The sequence below is a fragment of the Microcaecilia unicolor genome, chromosome 11, assembly GCF_901765095.1.
Source record: "Microcaecilia unicolor chromosome 11, aMicUni1.1, whole genome shotgun sequence".
Classification (NCBI taxonomy): domain Eukaryota; kingdom Metazoa; phylum Chordata; class Amphibia; order Gymnophiona; family Siphonopidae; genus Microcaecilia; species Microcaecilia unicolor.
In genome coordinates, this window is record NC_044041.1 from 124,623,694 (window position 1) to 124,636,552 (window position 12,859).

The window sequence follows — 12,859 nt, forward strand, 5'->3', positions numbered from 1 at the left end:
AGTGACGAAAGGAGCTCTATCCCAGTGTTTTGCAAAGTGTATCACCTTATGTTATCAACTTACACAGCCATCTAATCCCTCAAACATTCCTCATAATCATAAACATAAACATAGCTCATAATCTCAGGGCCATGGTGGACACAAGGGCTCACTTGCAAAGAATTTCCTTACAGGACATTTGTAGAGCAGCTACGTGGTCAATGGTGCACACTTTTATGAAACATTATTGCATCAATACAACTTAATCTACTGATGCAGTTTTTGGTCATGCTGTCCTTTCTTCTGTACTCTTGAGGCGTCAACTACCACCTCCTCCTCCTCACACAGGTACCAGTTATTTTTTCAGTAGACATATGTATGTTTCTTAATCTGTTACCTGTGTAGCTTGGGAGTCTTCATTTGTGTGGCTGCAAGATACTCTGTCCATGGAGACATAAATGTTGCCTACCTGTAACGGTAGTTCTCCTTGGACAGATGATCTTGCAGCCACACAATCCCTCCCAACCCTCCCTTAAGTTGCCGCTAGCTATTATATCAAACTGAAAAGAGGCGGTTCTTGCCTGATGGTATATAATGTGGACTAAAGCGTGAATCTGCACGCGCGCATATTGTGATAGCTTTTTAAGCTTAATGCTTTGGTATTGGTCTCCAGTCTCCTGCAAATCAATGCAATTGAACCGGTACAGGAATCTCACTGGAACACAGGATTTTATTCCAGATTCTTTCTTATTCCGAAATAGAACTGCGGTCTACGCTCTATTCTGGATTTAAGATCCCTAAACAAATTTCTCAAAAAAGAAAAATTCAGAATGACAACTCTCCAGATGATTCTCACACTTTTAGATCAAAATGTCTGGCTGCTGTCTCTCGACTTTCAAGACACATGGCCTCTCTTCAGCACCAAGGGTGTTCACAAAATGTGTGATCACGATCATAGCCCATCTTCGTCAACAGAGAATAACGATTTTCCCTTATCTAGACGATTGGCTCATCTTGTCACCAACTGCTGAAGATGCTCTCCAAACACTGCCGAAGGTCACCTCTCTCCTAAAGATTCTTGGGTTCCTCATCAACTCGGAAAAATCTCAACTCCTTCCAGTTCAACGACTCGAGGTCGTAGGAGCAGTTCTTCATACACCTCAGATGCTAGCGTACTTGCCTCTCAGCAGAGCCACGCAAATTCACATTCTCATTTCTCACCTGAATCATGTATCGTTCACCGCGGCTCGGATATTAGTCCTTCTGGGTCACATGGCAGCTACTATACCAGTAGTACTTTTAGCAAGACTACATATGCGGCCTTTACAGTGGCACCTGAGGGACCGATGGATCTAAGCTCTTCATCCTATGTCAACAAGGATAGGACTTTCTCACAATCTAAAAACTTCTCTGCAATGGTGGACTCACACTCCACATCTCCTTCAAGGTATGTAATTTTGGCCTCCTCTACCTTCAATTTACCTAACCACCGATGTATCCAAACAGGGGTGGGGAGCACACATGAACTGTTAAAAGACCCAAGGTCTGAAGAGACAACATACAGTATCAATCTTACACAGGTTCCAGTTATTTTTTCTTCTATTGTTATTTTCAATAGACATATGTATGTTTCTAATCTGTCACCTGTGTAGTTGGGCAGACTTATACAGTCTGGCGGCGGGGATAGTGCTGGGCAGACTTATACGGTCTGTGCCAGAGTCGGTGGTGGGAGGCGGGACTGGTGGTTGGGAGGCGGGGATAGTGCTGGGCAGACTTATACGGTCTGTGCCCTGAAGAGGACAGGTACAAATCAAAGTAGGGTATACACAAAAAGTAGCACATATGAGTTTATCTTGTTGGGCAGACTGGATGGACCGTGCAGGTCTTTTTTTCTGCCATCATCTACTATGTTACTATAATGATAACAGTACAAGATATAATGCAAAGTAATTAGGGTGTAAAAGTAGACAAATTAGAAGAGTTCTATTGTAATAGTATATGGTGTAGTTTGGGCATCAGTTCATTACGGGGGATCTTTTCTGTACGTCTTTTTGAACAAGTAGGTCTTCAGTAACTTCCGGAAGGTCAACAGGTCGTGTGTTGTTCTAATGGTGGTCGGTAATTCATTCCACAGTTGTGTACCGATGTATGAAAAGCTGGAGGCATGTGTAGATTTGTATTTAAGTCCTTTGCAGTTGGGATAATGGAGTTTTAAGAAATTGCGTGATGAGCTTTTGTTATTTCTCTCTGGTAAATTTATAGAAATTACACCTAACAACCGCTTGAAATTATAAAAAAATTCATTTATTATTTCAATACACTAAAACCTAACTATAACATAAACTAACCCATAATTCTACATCCACTCACTTCAATCATAATCACTCATACTCCAAAACACCACTCATAAGAACTTTTTACTTTTCCCAAACATACAATTAATTGACATATATCTGCTGGCAACCCACTATATTGCACAATTGTAATCCAAGTTCACAAGTTCTTACAACATCGCATATTCAATAATATATTAACATCCTCTGATAAGATGAGGTAAATATTGTTCAACTGGTCAGACCCACCAGTCTCATCATCAGAAATACTTTCCAAGTTTACCGACTCAGTCTCTGTACTCTATGTGATGGTAGCTCCGATCATCAAGAGCTTCAATCTGCAAACCTCAACAGTCTCGAGTACTTTCCATTCCAGATATAGTAATTTAATCGCTGTTGGCATTTATTATACAACTTCCCATCAGCAGTTCTTTAACTTTAATATAGTCGCTCCACCGAAATGACCCGACATGATCATGTTTAGCTATATTTAGCATCTTCAGGGGTCTTGACTTCTAAACATAATGACAATGGGTTAACTCAACTACTCACCATTCATACAAACAAATTATACTCCCTTTATCAAATAACTTACAAAACTGAATAAACTATACTTACTGGCTCTTCCAGGTGGTGGGATTCTCGACTACCAACGATGCACTGGTGAGACCGCCCCTAAGGAAGCCCACACTTGCGCATGGCCGGATGCGGGCTATCAAGGCAGTTAAATACTCTAAACATTTAACCATTCAATCTCCTTATTTAGCCCAGCTGGAGCCACCGTATTCCATTGGAATATGAACCGCTATTCCTTTCTAAGTAAAGCTAAAGGGGTGTTCCCACCCCTTTCTAATTTAACACAGTCAAGAACAACAAAACGGAACTCCTGGACACTATGTTGCAGTTCTAACCAATGAGCTACTACAGGAGCTTCCATACGTGCAGTGCGTATATTGCTCAAATGCTGAGCAATTCTCAATTTAATCTTCCAAGTCGTATTTCTGATGATGAGACTGGTGGTTCTGACCAGTTGAACAATATTTACCTCATCTTATCAGAGGATGTTAATATATTATTGAATATGCGATGTTGTAAGAACTTGTGAACTTGGATTACAATTGTGCAATATAGTGGGTTGCCAGCAGATATGTCAATTAATTGTATGTTTGGGAAAAGTAAAAAGTTCTTCTGAGTGGTGTTTTGGAGTATGAGTGATTATGATTGAAGTGAGTGGATGTAGAATTATGGGTTAGTTTACATTATAGATAGGTTTTAGTATAAAGGAATGTTTTATATTTTCAAACGGTTGTTCGGTGTAATTTCTATGTTATTAAGTACGACTAATTATTGAGTGTAGACCTTATTGCGCATTCTGGTAAACCTATGAGATCTGACATGTAGGATGGGCATCTCCATAAATGATTTTATGAACTAAGGTACATATCTTGATATTGAATAAATAAGTATGTTTTTGTCCCTAGTTATGCATGGTGAAATTAGGCCTTACCTGCTAATTTTCTTTCCTCTAGACCCTCCAGACCGGTCAAGACGCTTGGGTTATGCTCGCCTACCAGCAGAGGGAGACTGAGAACACTAACTTCAAACTATGTACATATAACCTGTGCCTAGCCACCTGTCGTCAGTATCCGCTTAGCAAAGCAGAAAACCAAAAAACCTGAAAACGATAAACAAAACCCCTGTACCTGGAAAACCAATAGTCAAACACCAACAGTGTGCCTCCACAGACGGAACGTCCAAACGTCCCGCTCTGCACTGTTTTAGAGTCAAAGAAATTCTCTCCGACCACACTAAACTTGAAAGAATAGTCATAGCAGAACACGGCTCAAAATCACTTCTGATAATACACAGGGCGGGCTCTTGACCGGTCTGGAGGGTCTAGAGGAAAGAAAATTAGCAGGTAAGGCCTAATTTCACCTTCCTCTTCAACCCTCCAGACCGGTCAAGATGCTTGGGAAGTACCAAAGCAGTAGAAACTTAAGGGTGGGACCCTCGAAAAGCAGAAGACAACACAGCCGCTCCAAACCGAGCATCCTCTTTTGCCTGAACATCAAGTCTGTAATGCTTCACAAAGGAATGGATGGAAGACCACGCCGCTGCCTTACAAATATCCTGCGGAGGAATAAAACTACTTTCCGCCCAAGAAGCAGCTACCCCCCGAGTAGAATGAGCCTTAAGCACCGAGGGCACGGCACGGCGTTTCAACAAGTACGCCGACGCAATGGTCTCCTTCAACCACCTAGCCAGAGTAGCCTTGGAAGCTGCTGCCCCTTTTTTGGGACCTCCAAACAACACAAACAACCTATCCGATGCTCGAAAATCCTGCGTTCTGTGCAAATAAGACCGTAAAACGCACCGTACATCCAACTTAGCCAGCCGACGTTGCGTAAGATCCCCAGCGCGATCCCCCAACACAGGCAAGGAAATCACCTGGTTGACATGAAAAGCCGACACCACCTTAGGCACAAAGGAAGGAACCGTCCGTAAAGTCACTTTCTCCTTAGCAAATGACAGAAAAGGCTCCCTGCAAGACAGAGCCTGGAGCTCTGAAATCCTACGCGCCGAAGAAATGGCCACCAGAAAAACCGCCTTCAAAGTAAGATCCTTACATGTAATGGATGCCACGGGTTCAAACGGAGGTGCCACCAACGCCTCCAGAACCAAATTTAAATCCCAAGGCGGAACCAACGGACGACGAGGCGGCCGAATCAACTTCACTGCCTTCAGGAACCGCCCCACATCAGGAGAAGCCGCCAAGGAAACTCCCCGAATCTTACCTCTAAAACAAGACAAGGCAGAAACCTGCACTTTCAGGGAAGAGAGCGACAGTCCCCTCTCCAAGCCATCCTGCAGAAAATCCAAAACTTCCACCATCGAAGCACGCAAAGGGACATAAGCCCGCTCTTGACACCAATTCTCGAAGGTGCGCCACACTCGCACATACGCCAAAGACGTAGACCTCTTGCGAGACCGCAACATCGTATCAACCACTCTGGGCAAAAACCCTTTCTTTCTCAACCGGTGCCTCTCAAGAGCCAAGCCGTAAGCAAGAACGGAGAGGGATCTGCCATCTCTATCGGCCCCTGAACCAGTCGCACCCGAGGCCCCAAGGGAATCGGATCCTGCACCAGTAACCGCATCAGATCTCCGTACCACGGACGCCGGGGCCAATTGGGCGCTATCAGAACCACTAACCCCGAGTGACGACCGATCCGCTGTACCACGCGGCCCACCAGCGGCCACGGCGGGAACACGTAGAGCAGCTGCTGAGGTGGCCACGGAAGCACCAACGCGTCGATGCCCTCGGCTCGAGCATCCCTTCGACGACTGAAGAACCGAGAGACCTGCGCATTGTTGGCCGACGCCATAAGATCCAACACTGGCCGACCCCACTGCAACACTATCTGCTCGAACATGGAGGGATGGAGAGCCCACTCTCCGGGATCCAACGTATGCCTGCTCAGATAATCTGCACTCACGTTGTCCACCCCTGCCACGTGTCCCGCTGACAGACTCTGCAGATGAACTTCTGCCCATGACAGCAACTCCGTCGCCTCTACCGCTAACCCGGGAGTCTTTGTTCCCCCCTGTCGATTTACATAAGCGACGGCCGTGGCATTGTCTGAAAGAACCCTGACTGCCTTGCCGTCCAGAAGACTCTGAAAGGCCCGAAGAGCCAACCGAATAGCTCGCGTCTCCAGGCGATTGATGGACCAATTCGCCTCCTCCAACGTCCAACGCCCCTGGGCCACCTGACCCAGACAATGCGCCCCCCATCCTGACAGACTCGCATCCGTGGTCAGCACCACCCAATCTGGAGTGTCCAACGGCATGCCCTTCGCTAGATTCGGAGAGTGGAGCCACCAGCGAAGACTGCACCGAGCCACCTCCGGCAGTGAGAGCCTCTCATCCAAACTCTGAAACTGAGGAGACCAGCGAGACAACAACGCTACCTGTAACGGTCTCATGTGGGCCCTGGCCCAGGGTACCACCTCTATTGATGCCGCCATCAGACCCAGCACCCGAAGATACTCCCGCGCCGACGGCGCCCTCTGAGCTCGGAGCTGCCGGATCTGAGACTGTAGCTTGGAGATGCGAGGCGCTGTCAAAAACACACGGCCTCTCTTTGTGTCGAAACGGACTCCCAAATACTCTAGGGACTGCGACGGAACGAGGTGACTCTTGGCCAGATTGACAACCCAACCGAGCGACTGCAGAAAGGACACCACCCGACCGGTGACCTCCTCGCTCTCTGATTTTGATTTGGCTCGAATCAACCAGTCGTCTAGGTACGGATGGACCAAAATGCCCTGCAAACGCAGCGCTGCCGCCACCACTACCATGACCTTGGAAAAGGTGCGAGGCGCTGTCGCCAGGCCGAACGGAAGAGCACAAAATTGAAAATGTCTCCCCAACACCACAAAGCGAAGAAAACGCTGGTGTGCCTCTAGGATGGGGATGTGCAAGTAAGCCTCCGTCAGATCTAAAGACGTCAGAAACTCTCCTTCCTGAACCGCTACAATGACCGAGCGCAGCGTCTCCATTCGAAAGGAAGGAACCTTCAGAGCCGCATTGACCTTCTTGAGGTCCAAAATGGGCCGAAAAGCATCCTCCTTTTTGGGAACTACGAAGTAGATGGAATAACAACCCGTACCTCGCTCTCCTGGAGGAACCGGAACTACTGCTCCTAACTCGACCAGACGCGCCAAGGTCTCTCGCACTGCTCTCGCCTTGCGCCTGGAATGACAAGGAGACACGAGAAAGAAATCGGGCAGAGGACCGTCGAACTCTAACGCGTAGCCGTCTCGCACAATCTGCAGCACCCACTGATCTGAGGTGATCTGGACCCACCTCTAGTAAAACAAGCGCAAACAAGCCCCCACGCGAACCAGAGGTTGGGTCCCCACACCATCATTGCGAAGGACAGGACGCTCCGGGCGTTCCCGACGAGGAACCTCGCCCTCCACGGCGACCACCGCGAAAGGACTGAGTTCTTTGGAAAAAACGACCCCTAGTCCCCCCGGAGGACCTGCCAGGCCGATATCGTCGAGCTTCCTGAAACCGTCCGCGCACCGCGGACCCCCTAGCAGCCTTAGGACGAAGCTCCGGAAGACGAGGAACCTTAGTATCACCAAGACCCCTCACCAACTTATCCAACTCTTCCCCAAAAAGCAAAGAACCTTTAAACGGCAGCGAACACAGCTTTGCCTTAGAAGCAGCATCAGCCATCCAGCCCCGCAACCACAGGGCCCGACGAGCAGCCACCGCCAGGGTCATGTTCTTAGCCGAAGCCCGTAACAAATCATACAGTGCATCAGCCATGAAGGACGACCCCATCTCCAATCTTGCCAAATCTTGAACTAAGGAGGCCCTATCAGCCGGCGGGTTATCCAGCAGCCGCTCCGCCCAGCGGAAACACGCCCGGGCCACCAGGCCTCCACCAACCGACGCCTGCAGCGCCAAAGCAGACAAATCAAAACTCCGCTTGAGAAACGTCTCCAATTTCCTGTCCTGCGGGTCCCGCAACGCGGCCCCCCCATCCACAGGAATGGCCGTAGCCTTAGTCACAGCCGTCACCACGGCATCCACGGTCGGAGGCCGGAGGGAATCTCTATCCTCCTGCGGAAGCGGGTACAACTTAGCCATGGCCCGAGCCACCTTACACTGATCTTCTGGAGAACGCCACTCTTGGGTAATCATTTCCCTCAGATCCGCGTTCATAGGGAAAGTGCGAGATACCTGCCGAATCCCCTTCACCAAAGGATCCTGCGACCCGGCTGTCACTGGAGCTGACGCCTCAAACTTGAGAGTCGATGACACCTGCTCAATAAGTTCTGCCAACTCATCGCGGTGAAAAATGCGGACCACCGAAGGGTCCTCCCCAGGCACAGCAAGCTCCTTCTCATAACCAACCAACGGCCCCTCATCCTCCTCCAGGGGACTAAAATTGCCCTCTGACTCCGGAGGGGAAAAACTTTCCATGTCCTCCGACCACTCCAAACGTGGTCTCTTAACACTGGCACCCCCCGTCCCAAGACTAGGGGGCTCTGCTCGCGTCGGCCCCGCCTGCCAGGCCTGGAACAAACTCCAAATAAAATCCGGCGGGAAACCCATCCGACCAGGACCGTCCCCCCCAGAAAAACCGGACAACTGACTGCCCAAAGGTCCTCCGACCAACTCCGGGCCTTGCGGTGCCGATTCCAAAATGGCGGCGGTTCCCGCCAAAATCGGGACCGCCGCAACGCTGCCAGACTGAGACACTGCCGGCTCTGGAGGGCCCGACGCGGGAACCTCCGCCGCTAACACCGGCGGAGCGGAGGAAGAAGACTTCGGTTTGCCACAGAAACGGCAGGAACCGCCAACCACTTCAACCCCCCGGCGCGCACAAAATCTACATCGCAGCGGCTTTCCCGCCATCGCGCCTAAACAAACAGCTGACAGCCCACTCACCAGAAGCCTGCAAAACAGCGCCCCAAAGCAGCTGAACAACCCCGGAACCCCAGATTGCAGCTCACTCAGCTCTCCACACCGCTTGGGCCTTCGATCTCTGAGAGAGTTTTTGTTTTGTTTTTTGTCAAAACTTTATTGCAGCCTGAAATTGAGCCCTGCTGCTGCTAAAACTAAACGGCACTCAAGGCTGCAGCACAGAACTGCAGCCGAGGCACAAAGCTGCCCAAACGGGAGAGCCAGTTAGGGGGAGGGACCCGGCCACCCGGGTGTGACACCCCAAAGGGGACAATGGCAGGCCCCACCGGACCCACCAACCCCCAGCACACTAAAGTCTTCCAGGCACAGGGATAAAACTGAAAAACAGACCAAAAGAAGCTCCTAAATAATCTCTGAATCCTACCAGACCGGACAAGCTGCACAGGTTGCCTGTCTACCCTCTGCTGAGACTGAGAAGATACTGACCACAGGTGGCTAGGCACAGGTTATATGTACATAGTTTGAAGTTAGTGTTCTCAGTCTCCCTCTGCTGGTAGGCGAGCATAACCCAAGCGTCTTGACCGGTCTGGAGGGTTGAAGAGGAACCATGTTTATATAATCCTTTCAAGAAAGTCAGTTTTGGCATAGTATGTCATCACAAGAACAAAATATAAGAAAACCAATGGACTGCAGTAGGAGCTTATGTTTAAATGAGAGATCTGCATGAAATAAAATATATTGCTATTGTAACTTATAAAACCATTTGCCCCTAAAACTTGTTCAAAATAGAATAATCCATTTGTGTATCTAAAATGTAAACTTCTACAAAACAGATGATGTGATTCCATGTGCCCCAATGAAAGGATAGTTTAATATTACTTCTATTTAATTTCAATATATTTCATCTTTACAACACCAGGCTTCCCAAAGCAGATTACAACAGTTAAGATGAACCCATTGGGAAACAGGTTATCCTCACTGAGATTTTGCCATCTGTATTGTAGAAAACAATGTAGAAAACTGAGAACAAAATTCAGAGTTCATAAGTGCTGTTTCTACCAGATACAATAATTTTTAAGCTGTTTTAGTGATGTTCAATTTTTATTTCATGATATTTATATCTAGATATGGGAAGCTTTCAAGTAAATAAAAAAAATATTTTGTCCTCCACGTTTTAAGGCACTGCCTATCCAAATTGAACAGCCCTTTTCACAGATAGACCAGGCATAGGCAGTCCATTATTTCTAATAATCGTTTGCTATTGTTTTGGGTGTACTAAAACGGCAGTAAGCTCTGCCTACTGCCAGCAAGCGCCACCTACTGGCTTCAGTTCATATAATGGACTAGGTAAGTTCACCTCATCTCCTTGTTTTCTTCAACCTCCTTTGTAGATGACCTCCAGGAGTCTAGTTGGGCCCTTCCCACACCCTACCTTCTGTTGAGCAGCACAGCTTCCTCAGCCCTCTGACAACCAAGCTGCTTCCCACTACAAAAATAGAAAAATGCAGCATAAAGGTACAGAACTGATGGCTCTGCTGTTTCTGCCCCTCAGAAACAGGAAGACCACATCAGAAAGGGAGGGATCAGCATAGCCATCAGCTGTGCAGCCTTGACAGCAGCTCCACACCTTTATACTGCCTGCCTTCCTTCTTGATTCATTGCTGGAACCTTTGGGGCTGGGGGGAGGGTGTATTAAGTTGCTCTGACCAGGAGGAAAGAAAGTGGCCCTTCCCAGAGTGAGATTGAAGACTAATGATTAAGATTTTGGGGTATATGTTTGGCATGGTTGTGATGGGAGTAAGGTCTGAGGAAGGCTGCTGGCTATCATGGCATGTTAAATATTTTAAACTCAATTAAATGCACATCTAAATACAGTAGAATTTTCCATGAAGACCCCTCAAAAGGTACTGTCTCAAAATTTAAACTTGATCAGACACAAGTCTGCTATGCACAACCACCTCAGCACACATCAGATCCTACCAAATGTTCTAAAACCCCATCTGATGTGACAGACTAAAATTATATATTGATCTCAGTAAAACCTAAAACAATTGTGGATTTCTTGTACACCCTATAAATATTAATTTACATACGAGAGGAATGGCCTCAAAAATCTGCGGTTCGCAATAAGCATACAGCACCCTGCAGCCTTCAATCATTGGCTAAAAAAAGTCTTGAAAGATGATGCGAATAACCAGGTATATCCATGGATGATGAAAGATGGTAAGAAGCAAATTTCTGAGTTTTTTTTCAGATTCTAGCTCATCCAGTGGTAATGAGTTAAATTTTTTAGAAGGAAGTCATATGAACAGAGGAGGGTGAGGGTTATGCAGAGGATACAGCAACAGGACACTCCTGCAGATCCAGTCACCGACCCGTGCTCAGTGGTAATGAACCTTTCTAGTTACAATCTCTCTGTCGCAGATCAAACTGTTGTCAAAAGGACTTACTTTTGTACCAGCTGTACAATTTGATGAATTCCAATTCCATATTGATTTAGAGGGATTTATTAGGTTACAATTGCAGATCTATTTTGAGAAACAGGAAGTGGGTTATGATCACTCAAGATTATATCTTAAATCTAATTGGTGTCCCCCAATTCCCCTCTATCCAATAGTCTTTAGAAGTGGTAGTCTAAGATAGAACAGAATATATAAAAGAAGCAACATCTCAAGTGTCCAATACATATAAAAAATTAGAAGCAGATGACTCCATGTTTAAAAATGTTGATTTTGGATTTTACAAAATCAAGATTTACTACAGGGGTTTTTGACAGAGAATTTACAGTTTTGTATATTCAGCATCCTGTAATGCCTGCTCTGTATCTCCTTTCATAAATACATAAATTAGTGAAATTTTCAGGCAGACCAATATTGTCATCAAAGGGAAAATTAGGTTCTTACCTTGGTAATTTTCTTTCCTTTAGTCATAGCAGATGAAGCCATTACGTATGGGTTATGTCCATCAACCAGCAGGGGAGATAGCGAGCACTCAAACTTTCACAGTGCCCTCTTGGCCAGCTAGCTCCACTGCCTCTTCAGTATTTGAAGCTTCCAAAGCAGTATGGCAAACCGCAATGGGAATCACAAGAGCTTTCCTCACAGCGAACGATGGCCCATCACAAGGGCATGAACTCATAAAGGAGGGAACGCACATCCTCCTGGAGGGAATAAACTCATCCTCCCAACACAGTGGAGGGAATGAACTCATCCTCCTATTTATAGAACTGGAGGGGAACACACGCGCCTCCTGGAGAGAATCAACACATTCTCCAAAACATGCTGGAGGGAATGAACACATCCTCCTAAATTTAAACTGAACATGAATCCTGAAGATTGTTTTCCAACTTTCTCCCAAGGAAGGAACTTCAGGAAATTAGAACAGAACCTGAAAAACAGATTCACAGCATACAGACAATCATACAGGGAGGGCTCATGGCTTCATCTGCTATGACTAAAGGAAAGAAAATTACCAAGGTAAGAACCTAATTTTCCCTTCCTTGTCATCAAGCAGATGAAGCCATTACGTATGGGATGTAACAAAGCAATCCCTAGATAGGGTGGGAACAAGCCACACCACGCGCTAGCACTTGTGCACCAAAACGCGCATCCCTCCTGGCAGCCACATCCAGCCTGTAATGTCGGGCAAAGGAGAGCTTAGAAGCCCATGTTGCTGCACTGCATATCTCTTGAAGAGAGAGTGCTCCAGTTTCAGCCCAAGAGGAAGAAATCGCTCTAGTAGAATGTGCCTTAAAGGCTACAGGCGGAACCCTGCCGGCCAGCAGATAAGCTGAAAAGATAGTTTCTTTGAGCCAGCAGGCAATAGTGGCTTTAGACGCTGGAGACCCTCTGCGAGAACCGGATAGCAAAACAAACAGATGATCAGAAGTCCTGAAAGAGTTAGTAACTCACAGATACTGCAGCAGAGTCCTGCGCACATCCAAAAGGTGCAGCTGCCCAAAAGATTCTGGAAACTCTTCCTCTGAAAAAGAGGGCAAGAAAATAGGCTGGTTTAAGTGAAAGGCTGAAACCACCTTAGGCATAAAGGAAGGCACGGTCCGAACCGTGACGCCGGACTCTGAAAATTGCAGAAATGGGTCTCTT